Raw genomic sequence first — 12,156 nt, 5'->3', positions numbered from 1 at the left:
TAAAAATATGTTTCTAATCTTCCTGCAGCTAAACATTGTTCTTTCCTGCTACTATGTTCAAAACTATATGTCTCTCCAAAAGATGTTTTCAAGCTAATTCATAGTTTTCCTTTTAAAAGAACCATTGTATTTTGCATTTCTAAAGACAGGAATACTCATAAGCCAGTTGAATTGTTTTTCCTTAATAGTACAAATATTATTCAAGTCACCTTTCAGTCAATACAGGGTCTATCTTAGATGACTATCAAGAAGTTCCCACCGTATAGCACGGGGGACTCTTCTCAATGCCCTGTGGTGACCTAAATGAGAAGGAAATCCAAAAAGGAGGATATATATGTGTGTGTGTGTGTGTTTGTGTGTGTGTGTGTGTGTGTATCTGATTCACTTTTCTGCACAGCAGAAACTAACACACTGTAAAGCAATATACTCCAATAAAAACTTTTTAAAAATTCCTTCTATTTCTGGGACATTCCTGGTGGTTCAGTGGTTAAGACTCTGTGTTTCCAATGCAGGGGGCACAGGTTTGATTCCTGGTTAGGGAAATAAGATCCCACATGCCATGTGGTGTATCCAAAAAAAGAAAAAAAGGAAAAAGAAATTCCCTCTGTTTCTGATCCCCATCCTCTTCTGCCCCCCTGCTCTTTATTCTCGAAGTTACATTTTAAAAAATATACAAATAAACATAAAACAGATGCTCAAGTCTACTTCAAAAGATCCTTGTTCACTTGCTATGCAAAGAAGAGAGTTTAGAACCAGAGATCCAGTGAAAGATTATAGCTTGTTGAATTTCCTTTGAACAGCACATTTCCAAAGCATCATATCAGAACACCCATGACATATCCATTGGTTTCAATGAATTTTTATTAAGTTCTTCGTCAGTGGGGCAAATGAAATTTTAAGTCTGTAATTCTTCAAAGTGGTTCATCTCAATTTCAGAACAATCACCTTAATAGTATTCATCACTCTCAAAAATTATTTATTTGTGTACACTTTTATTTTTCTCTTCCAATTGCATAAATCTTTATTAAAATACACTAGAATACTGGTTGACACATAGGGACTTTATAAGTAATTGTGATGAATAAATAATGTCCCACACATTCTGATGTTACAGGTGGAAATAAAATAAGAAGTTAATTTGTCTTCACTCATCGTTGGTAGGAATGCAAAGTGGTTCGGCCACTTTGTAGATCAGTTTGTTAGTTTCTTATGAAAGTAAACATACCCTTACTGTATGACTTTGCGTCTGTGGGACTGAGCAATCCTACTTCTGGTTTTTACTCAAGTCAGCTGAAAATTTACATTCACCTAAGACCAGTACAAAACGTTTATAGCCACTTTGTTCGTAATTGCTGAAAGTTAATGTCCTTCAACAGATAAATAAGTAAATTGTGGTGCATCCATACAATGGAACATGATTCAACAATAAAATGGAATGAGTTCCTGATGAAACAAATTCATTTTTGCTAAATATAGAAAACCCAGACCAAAAACACTACATGTGTCTAGTCCATTTGGTGTGATATTTTTGAAAAGGCAAAACTACAAGGATGGAAAACAGGTAAGTATTTGTTTGAGGGGTTTGAGGAGGGGAGTGACGGACTCAGCGGGGACACAGGGGAATTCTTAGGGTGACAGGACAATTCCATATGGTGCTGTGTAGGGGTACACATGACTGTGCGTTTTTCTTCTTTCTTTTTCTTTTTTCTTTTCATTTGGCTGAGCTGGTTCTTAGCTGCAGCACGCAGGATCTTCACGGCTCTTAGCTGCGGCATGTGCGATCTAGTTCCTTGACTAGGGACCAAACCCCAGCCCCCTGCGTCTTAACCAGTGGACTGCCAGGGAAGTCCTTGTGCATTTTTCAAAACTCACAAAACCATATACCACTTTATTACATGCAAATTAAAATCAACAAACAGAAGATGTTGGAGGATCCTGGATAAAATGCAGACTCTGATAAATGAGTCTAATTATGTTCCAAATACGGGAGAAAAATCTCACTGGAGGGAGTGGGAGAAAAAATGAGGTGACCTAAGTACATGAGGTAAACAGCGGTTTGACTAGAAAATATGACCAAAGGAAAAAAACTCTGCCTAAACATTGTACTATAGTTGGTCAGTTTGTTTTTCAGGGGTGAAGTTTAGCTATTGTGAAATTACATGTACACTAGAGTTTAACACATCAGTCAGTGAGTTGTGAATAATGGGAGCTAAGGTTCTCACTGCCAAAGAAAGAAGTGGCGAAATCAAATAAAGGTGGATTAGAGTAAGAGCTATAGTATCAGAGAGGGAAAGAGAGACTAGAGGGGCGGGACTGAAATACAGCAGGAATATAGACATAGGATAGTGTCCAGACATATATATTATATAGTTCTGTGCAGTGAGACAGCCTCAAAGCAGCGATGGGCCAGTAGCCACAAGCGCAACTGTGCCCAGATCTTTGTTTCTATATGCCATTCATTGATAATAGGAACCCGGGCTCCTTGGAGAAATTGTTGATTCAAGGGTCCAGGAAATACAAAATGATTCTGGAGCAGCTGGAAATGCCAGACATTAAAGAAGTGCCCCCTCCCCAAAAGAGAGGCATATCAAAGACATCCAAGCTTCTGACAGCCAACACTGGAACAAAATAAAGAGAATATCGGATTATAGCATGAATAATAATACAAAAGCCCATGACATGGTGGTATAATTGATTAAATAAATGAATAAATGGGGAAACGGGCAAATAGTCCTTACAGAAGAATCCCAAATATTAAATATAGAAGGAAAGACAGAAATAGGGAGGTGCCCCTGGTCCACCACAGTAATAACTGCTTCTTGCAAAATCCACTGATAGATGCTAAAATTCTGTGAGCAAAATGTGAAGGAGAAATAGGAGAAACAAATAGCCTGAAATCATCTCTGCCATGACTTACTAACTACTGTCATGGTTTTTAATATATTCCCGGAAAGTGTTTGGTACTCCTCCCTACACAGGAGGTGGACCTTAATGCCTCTCCCCTGAAATGTGGGCTAATCTTAGTGACTTGCTTCTAATGAATAGAGTATGAAAAAAAAACAACAACAACAAATAACAGCAGAGAAGCCTGGCAGACAGTAGACTAATAAAGGGTTTGAGGCTAACATCATCAGTGATAAGTCACGCTTATGCCATGTGCCTTCTGGTAGAATGTGATAATAAGGGCACTTCATCTCTTTAGTATTTTCCCCTTAAACTTACAGCCTCCATCTAATCATGAGAAAACCCAAGACAAACACAGATGGAGGTACAATCTACAAAACCCTTGTACAGTGCCCTTCAAAAGTAACAATGTTACACACCAAAATAAGAAAAAAGAAACAGATTGGTGGAAACTAAGGTGATGTGATGACTAAATGCAATGTGGAATCCTGGATCGGATCCTGGAACAGGAAAAGGACATTTTTTTTTTTTTTTTCATATTTGAAAAACTGGAGAAATCCAAAGAAGCTCTGAAGTTTAGCCAATAGTTGTTGTTTTTGTTTTTTTAGTTGCTAAGTCGTATCTAACTCTTTTGTGACCCCATGGACTATAACCTTCCAGGCTCCTCTGTCCATGGGGTTTCCCAGGCAAGCATAATTGAGTGGGTTGCCCTCTTCCTGACCTAGGGATCAAACCCGCATCTCCTGCCTTGCAAGTGGATTCTTTACCACTGAGCCACCTGGGAAGCTCTTAGCTAATAGTAGTATTGCACTAACATGAATTTCTTAGTTTGGTAAACTTGCTCTGATTGGGCTTCCCTGGTGGCTCAGAGGGTAAAGCGTCTGTCTGTGACACGGGAAACCTGGGTTTGATCCCTGGGTTGGGAAGATCCCTTGGAGAAGGGAATGGCAACCCACTCCAGGACTCTTGCCTGGAGAATCCCATGGATGGAGGAGTCTGGTGGGCTACAGTCTGTGCGGTCGCAAAGAGCTGGACACACTGAGTGACTTCACTTTCACTTTCTCTCAAACTTGCTATGATTATGTAAGATGTTCGCATAAGAGGAAACTGGATCTAGGGTATATAGGACTCTCTATGCTATTTTTTTAACACTTCTACAAATCTGAATTCATTTTAAGACAAAACTTTAAAAAAAATCATTTGACTGTGCTGGATCTTAGTTGTGACAAGCAGGATCTAGTTCCCTGATCAGGGATCAAACCCAGGCCCCCTGCTTAGGAAGTGTGTAGTCTTAGCCACTGGACCACTAAGGAAGTCCCTCAAGACAAAAACTTTAAAAAGAAAACAAGTTAGCTAGTAATATATATCAAATGAATATTAAAGACCAAAACTTATAAAGGATACCGCTGTGAGTATGGACCTTATCAACAAGGAAACAGATGAGAAGCTGGGTGTTAGAAGGGTGTTTAGGATTCAAAGATCTAGAAAGTAAGAGGAAGGGGTAACAGGAACAGAGTTGTAGCAACAGAAGCGCTCAACTGGTTAAGAAAGTTCTGAGTGAACCAGTCCAACCGAATCTCGGGCTGGAGAGTAACAGAGGGCAGAGATGACAGGACTTTCTTATGGTATAAATAATGGCTTTGCAACGTGGGCACATGATTTGATTACTTGCAACATTTATTTTCCTCAATGAAATATCTTTGACTTTATTCCTTGGTAAAAGGATGAGTTCCTTACGATCACCCAGGCATTATCACATCAACTTGTGTAACTAGTAGAAATGTGTTTGTGGTGATTTGGTTTGGGGCATTTTTTTTGGCTACCAATGAACTTATTACTGACCCAAATATTTGAGTCAGTGCCTCAGACAGCATTTAGGCAGAGATATTAAGATCACGACATTTGATTGAACTCTTATGAGTGGATTAGAACAGTGAGAAATGATGTAGGCTTCCTGGATCCCTGGATCTATTTTTCTTTTCTTTTCTTTCTTTGTGGCTATCAGTCAAAGACCCTCCCAAGTGCTCCTGAGTCAGTATCCTCAGATACTGGCCACCCTCACAAGGTGGCCCCCACCCAAAAGTGTTGTCATCTTTGTGCATGAAGGGTTTGAGCCGTCTTTACTGGAAATGTTAGTAGTGTTTCTACATGACTTAACATTTGTTAGTTAAGGAGTCTGCCTGGAACGACTGTGGCTTTGTGTATTTTCACATCCTATAATCCCTGTTCTTTCTACTCACTCAATAGCCCTCTTTGGTCTTCTTGGATGAACAGCATCTTTTTCACTTCATTTTATGGGAAAAATGCAAAGCAAAGTCCTCTAGGGGGCCAGTTGCCTAGTTAGTTGAAGTTCAGCTAATGATAGGAACTGTAGTTGAAGCATGGAAGCTAATTCCCTTCACTATCTGCATTCCATTGGCTTTCATTAAATGTCACTGGCCATGTGTTTTCAAGTATCAGTCCTGCCATCCAAATGTAAACACGTATTGACCCTCCTCATTGCAATCAGCAACCCCACCCACCCACACACACAGACACACACAGAGACTCCCCATGGACTCACACACACATACTTTGCTTTCATTACAGAGAATCAAGCCTGGAAATAATTTTCTGCTTTGGGGCAGGAAAATTCTTTCCTGCTGGTAATGAAAACTGTAAAAATGTGCCCATGAAACCTCTGTCTCCTTGGAATTCACTGCTGCTCAAAACAAGATTTTGCTGGTAATAAGTTACTGAGGGAGGGGGTGGGAGGGTGAATTTTGCATGATTGGAGGTGTCTCCATCTAGTTCCATGCTAAAATATGGACTGCATGTGACACAGTAGGCATGGTAAGTGAGCACATATTTTGCACTCCCCACAATGTGATCAAACATGGATAACTCTTAACAGTTCTCCTTTTGTTCTTAAAATTAATCATGGGCTGGTCCAGAGAGCACTGAGAATCAACTCCTGCCTGACAAAGAGTGTCTCACTGTAGAGATTGGCAGGAAAGCATTTCCTAGGATATGAACCTAATTAAACTGAAAATACAGAATGTTAAGTGTAAAACCTCAGATTCACAGTGTGGTTTGATCCAGCAAGGAAAAAAAAGAAGTGGGGGGGGCTTTAATCCAAGCAGAAAATGAGGGTGCATAAGAAAATGAATTTGATGGCATTGAGGGACCCCAGACAGAGTCCCAGAGGCCAAGAGAAAGCCCAGGTAATTGTAACTAAGAGCTCTCATCATTTCTTTCCCTACCTGCCTAGCACCTTGGCCATGGCCCAGAGAGGCATCATTCATTTTACAGAGCAGTGTGTTGCCCCATTCAGACTTTGACATCACTGTGAAAATTCAAACGAAGACTTCTTTGCAGAAGTGGTTTTCCTCCCATGGACACCCCACATTCTGAAGGGGAAAAGGACTGTGCTGGTGAATTTGCTGACACGAATTCTCATATGCTCTCCTCACGTGCCCAAGTCCCTTCTCCCTGGAGTGCGCGCGCGCGCACACACACACACACACACCCCGAAACTCTTTGGAACTGAGTCCCCAAGAAATCAGAGACATAGGCTTCTTTTTTATGTGTGATACCAAACAGGAGCAACAACTGTCTGCTCCTACTCATAAATTCTGTTTCATTGCAACAAGAAAGCACGCTCTTTCTCTGTCTTTCTCACACGCACACTCACATACATCCACTCCCAGAAATGTTCTGACTTTCAGCGCATGATCAATAGGCGGATACCCACCTCAGGAAAGTTGCAGTTGCTGTTTGCATCTAGCAGGCGATGGGAACTCTGGCAAAGCTGTATTCTGGAAGAGCCATCGGAGTAGTCAGCATGAAGCCTGACTTCAGTCCCCAAGAGAGAAAACAAGTGAGGCCTGATGAGGGTGAGTTGGTCCCCATACCCTCATATGATCAGCTCAGCTTGTCACAGGGTGTCCTGATATGCTAGCTTGACATTTGAAAAATAGATATACTGGATGAGAAATCATGGAGGAAAATAATTGTACGTGGCAAAGAGGGATAGGGAGACATTTCTGAACCCCAACTCCCCAGGTGGCTCAGACAGTAAAGAATCGCCTGCAGTACAGGAGATGCATGTTTGACCCCTGGGTCGGGAAGATCCCCTGGAGAAGGCAGTGGCAACCCACGACAGTCTTCTTATCTGGATAATCCCATGGACAGAGGAGCCTGGCGGGCTACAGTCCATGGGGTCACAAAGAGTCGGACACGACTAAGTGACTAAACAACAACAAAACCTTCTTTACTAAGAAAATTACTCCCTGGCATCCCAAAATGTCAAAGTGAAAGTCTAATAAGGTTAAGGGATTTGATTCTCTCTAAAGAAAAAGGAAATAATAGTCAAAGCAAAAAAATTGTTTAATAGGAAAACAATACCCTGGTCTCTTTCACACCTCAGATTAGAAACTCAAAAATCAATTTACAAAGAAAGTTCTTGCTTTCCTTGTGAATTAGGAACTCTGCAGATGAAAAATTCCTGTCTTTGACTTCAATTTCTGCCACAAACCTGAGAAGCAGCTCAGTTGGTGTTCTTGAAAGCTGCCCTCGAGGGCATACGATGTCCAATTTTTTTTTGATAAAATGATATTTTCCAACCTCATGCATATCCCTTCCATTTTCCTGCATGCTTCAGCAGATACATGCAAGACTCGGCATTCAAGTGGATTTTGTCATCTGTGTCTCTCTAAACATCATGCCCAACCTGAAAAGTTTTGAATACCACTTAATGAAATCATTTCCTTTGCTTTTAAAAAAAGCAATATCAAGCTTTGAAATGTGATCATTCTGTTATCTCAGCTCATTATAATTACCCTTGAAATAATCAGTAATTACCTTCTTTCAACCTTTAGTTCTATCTTGGGCTGCAACTAAAGGATTCAAGTGAGAGGAAATGAGGGTTCTCACTGTCCTTGAAAAAATCTACTCTTAAGCAAATCTTTCAGTATACACCCTCTGATCCTTTTCTGCCTTGGTTTCTTTACTTGGGTAATTTTCTCTTCAATAGCATTCTCATTTTCAAAGAATAGTGTTGGTTTTAAAAAAATAAATAGGTGACTTTCAAAAGGAGGAAGATGCCACCTTCTAAAAGGAAGAGAAGAAATACATACCCCACTCACACTCTATCAGATACTATTTTGATTTTTGCTCAGCATTGATCTCAAGTCAGTGGTAAAGACACAGGGTTTATGTAACTTATGCCCAGATCAGCTGAGAGGTGGAACTCCAGTCCAGACTTCTGGGATCCTGACGTCCCTATCAAGGCCTCTGAAGCTTCCCAAGGTCATGAAATGGATGTGTGAGAACTAGCAGAAAAGATCTAGGATGTCTGAAACTGGGCATTTGTTTTTTTGCCATCTTTTCCAATATTTGCATTGTTTGAGCTTCAGTATTGAATGTTAGTGTTGTAAGAGTTTGTGTGTGTTGTGTGTAAGTGTGTGTTTTAGCAGTAGTAGGAATCATTAATCTAAAATAATCTAAAATATTAGCAACAGCCATCTTGGTGCTTACCGCAGGCTGTGTTCTCACACTGACCATATAGAAACAGGAGGCAGAGTAAACCCATCCTGCATACACCTCAGTCCAGGCAGGCCCTTGGCCTGGTTTGTATTGTGAATGGGTGGACATGGAAAATAAATAAAAATAATATTAATAAATAAAAATAAATTAAAAGTAGAAATAATTTTAAAGTAAAGTGAAAATTTCAAAAAAAAATTAGCAATGAATAAATGTATTTTTTTAATGCCAAGAAAAATATAGAGAATTTCACCCTTTTAAGCATCTCCTGTATCTTTATTTTTTAAAAAATGCCAAGAAAAGAAAAATGGCAGTGCTGAAAGCCAAAAACTTAGTAGAAAGAATCCAAACCTTTAATTACCCAAGCTAAATGGAATTTAGAAGCACATTGTGAATGATGAAAAATCTTCCTTTTTTTCTTGGGAAAATAGATCTATTTTATATTACTAACAAGAGCCAGAAATAATTTTTAAATCTAAACTCTTTGTGTAAGGCATCTACAAATAGATCAAAAGGCAAAGAGTCACTTCTGTTGTTGTTGTTTAGGCACTAAGTCGTGTCCAATCTTTTGCGACCCCGTGGTCTGTAGCCCACCAGACTCCTCTGTCCATGGGATTTCCCAGGCAAGGAGTGGGTTGCCATTTCCTTCTTCAGGGGATCGTTCAAGTCAAGGGATTGAATCCGGGTCTGCTGCATTGGCAGGTAGATTCTTTACCACTGAACCACCACTACCTACAAATATAATCTCAGTATCTTTCTTCTGAAAGTCCAACTCATCCACCTTAATTTATTGGAAGTATGAATTAAAACTTTTTTTATAGCAGAAGAAACCCATGTAATTGTATACCATAAAATCTATCCACAATGAATATATAATATCTAACTAAATTCTCAATTATTATTTTTTAAAGTATAATACTGGTCATAGTGACTGAATATCAGAATACTATCACAAAGACCAGTTAATATCATACTTGTATGAGAAGTAAACTTACAAAAAATATAAAGGAATTAGTAATATACTGCATACATCTGATTATAATGTATACTGCTTCTGTATCAGGAATTAATAAACTAAACTCAAGGGCTAAATCCTGCCCCACTTCCTGTTTTTGTCAATAAAGTTTTATTAGAATACAGCCCTGCTCGTTGGTTTACATATTGTCTCTGGGTACTTTTATGCACACGCAATGGCAGAATTGAGTAGTTCCAGCAAAGATAGTCTGGTCTGCAAAGCCTAAAATATTTATTCTTTTACAGAAAATGTTTGTCAATCCCTGATCTACATATTTTGTGGAATTGAGTTTCATTCAGGAGCTTTCCTGGATTTACTACAGTGACAAATTCTGGAGTTAATTGATGAGCTATGATCTGTTTAGTTGCTCAGTTGCGTCGGATTCTTTGTCACCCCATGGACTATAGCCTGCCAGGCTCCTCCATCTGTGGGGATTCTCCAGGCAAAAATACTGGAGTGGGTTGCCATGCCCTCCTCCAGGGAATCTTCCCAACCCATGGATTGAACACAGGTTTCCCACATTCTAGGCAGATTCTTTACCATCTGAGCCACCAAGGAAACCAAATTGATGAGCAGGTAAATTTATATTTTTGGATAAACTCTGTGATTCTATTTTGGTTCAGTGTGATGAAACTAAGTACATATATACACAAATATAAATCCTAGAAGTATAGCTAGAGATGTGTCATGTAAACAGATATTCACACATATAGGTAAATGTTCATATAAACTCTCCAAAAGATTTAAAGTTGCTCCTTGCTATCTTGGTCTTTCTAAGCCTCAATTTCCCTATTGGTAAAAGGATAATCAGTTCAGTTCAGTCGCTCAGTCGTGTCTGACTCTTTGAGACCCCGTGAATCGCAGCACACCAGGCCTCCTTGTCCATCACCAACTCCCAGAGTTTATCCAAACTCATGTCCATTGAGTCGGTGATACCATCCAGCCATCTCATCCTCTGTCGTCCCCTTCTCCTCCTGCCCCCAATCCTTCCCAGCATCAGGGTCTTTTCCAATGAGTCAACTCTTCGCATGAGGTGGCCAAAGTATTGGAGTTCCAGCTTCAATATCAGTCCTTCCAATGAACACCCAGGGCTGATCTCCTTTAGGATGGACTGGTTGGATCTCCTTGCAGTCCAAGGGACTCTCAAGAGTCTTCTCCAATACCACAGTTCAAAAACGTCAATTCTTCGGCGCTCAGCTTTCTTTATAGTCCAACTCTCACATCCATACATGACTACTGGAAAAACCATAGCATTGACTAGACAGACCTTTGTTGGCAAAATAATGTCTCTGCTTTTTAATATGCTATCTAGGTTGGTCATAACTTTCCTTCCAAGGAGTAAGCATCTTTTAATTTCATGGCTGCAATCACCATCTGCAGGGATTTTGGAGCCACAAAAAAGTTTGCTGACAAAGAGAATACGTCGTCTAGGATATATTTCCTTCACTTGACATCAACTTATCAGGTGCCAGGAAAGACCTCTGGGGCATTGCAAACACTAGCCTAGCTCTACATGAAATTGCTCTGATTGGGTGATTTGTCCATCCACTGACATTTGGGATCTGTTTCTTTTTTCACCTCTTTCTCTCATCAGCTCCACCTGATATCTGAATCACTGATGCCCAGTGATAATTTCTTGGCTCTAACTCAGGCTTCTCTCTTCTGTGGCTTTTGTCATCTTCTGTATATCTCTTGATCTCAGCATTCAGCTCTGTTTTTCCTTCACTATGGGGAATGAATAAGGTTAATTTGTTGCTTCTCCAGCAAAACCCTCCCCACCAGCTCCTGCAGTCTTCATCCCTTTGGTGGTATCACACCAGATAGAATAAAATACTTTCACTGAGTTAAAAATCTGACCTTATATCCTTATTTTTATTTAGGGTCACTAGCAAATTTTCTTTTGAGGGATTTGTCTGTTATTAATCAGGAACTCCAGTGAGAAGATTTGTATTAGACTGTTTTGCATACAGTTTAATGCCAGACACTCTCTCTCTTCTAAATAACTGAAATGTGTGGGTTTTTTTCAGACTATGAAGGCACTGTAACCTTTTCTTTTTATCTAACTACCTATCTGTTGGCTTAATAACTGGGAGCTCAGACTAAATATGACATTTGAATGTAATTACTGCCTAATCCAAGTTTCTATGTGAATTTTTGTTATTTTCTATGAAGTCACAAATCTCTTTTTGGTACCCAAGAGAAATATGAAAACAACTCCACCCCCAATACACTTTTTTAAATTTTTACATGCCATGATTTCTAAACAGAATCCAAAAATTAATCATTACACTTAAACTTTTAGTGAATTGATAAAGGTGTATCTGGACTTTCCAGATGGTGTTAGTGGTAAAGACCCAACTGCCTTTGCAGGAGACATAAGAGACGTGGGTTCGATCCATGGGTCAGGAAGATCCCCTTAAGGAGGGCATTGCAACCCACCAGTATTCTTGCCGGGAAAATCCCATGGCCAGAGGACTGAGGCGGACTATAGTCCGTAGAGTTGCAAAGAGTTGGACATGACTGCAGTGACTTAGCATGCATGCAAAGCTGTATCAGTGGCTATTAGTCATCTTGAATTTTCCTCGAATCTTAGTTCAGCATATTGTCCAAAACTTTGGTAGTAGGAGGAGAGGAAGTAAACACGTTTAATAACAAGCTAAGAACCATATACAGAGTGGAGTTAGGTATTATTAAATACCATGGCTATTGAGTTA

At 39.8% G+C, this 12,156-nt stretch overlaps 1 protein-coding gene and 1 non-coding gene across 11 annotated transcripts in view; both read left to right on the top strand.

Moving 5' to 3' along the window:
- The window catches only part of LOC145518640 (uncharacterized), a 379,656-nt gene that overhangs the window by 319,680 nt on the left and 47,820 nt on the right, over window positions 1-12,156 (top strand). Inside the window, exon 7 of one of the 10 annotated variants that reach the window (XR_014063057.1) lies at window positions 5,494-6,945. The exons of 8 other annotated variants lie outside the window; for them this stretch is intronic. The gene's annotated coding sequence lies outside the window, so the exon portion shown is untranslated. Of the gene's footprint in view, window positions 1-5,493; window positions 6,946-12,156 lie in introns of those variants that run through there. One more of the 10 variants, XR_014063067.1, reaches the window with a different exon arrangement.
- LOC145519324 (small nucleolar RNA SNORA51) lies at window positions 8,405-8,540 on the top strand. The gene has a single exon (XR_014063730.1). It is a non-coding gene; the product is annotated as a small nucleolar RNA SNORA51 (small nucleolar RNA).

Source organism: Giraffa tippelskirchi, chromosome 8 (assembly GCF_054371585.1).
Source record: "Giraffa tippelskirchi isolate mGirTip1 chromosome 8, T2T-mGirTip1v1.2.pri, whole genome shotgun sequence".
NCBI classification, from domain to species: domain Eukaryota; kingdom Metazoa; phylum Chordata; class Mammalia; order Artiodactyla; family Giraffidae; genus Giraffa; species Giraffa tippelskirchi.
Note: the sequence above shows the minus strand (reverse complement) of the source record. Positions and strands in the feature narration are given on the sequence as shown.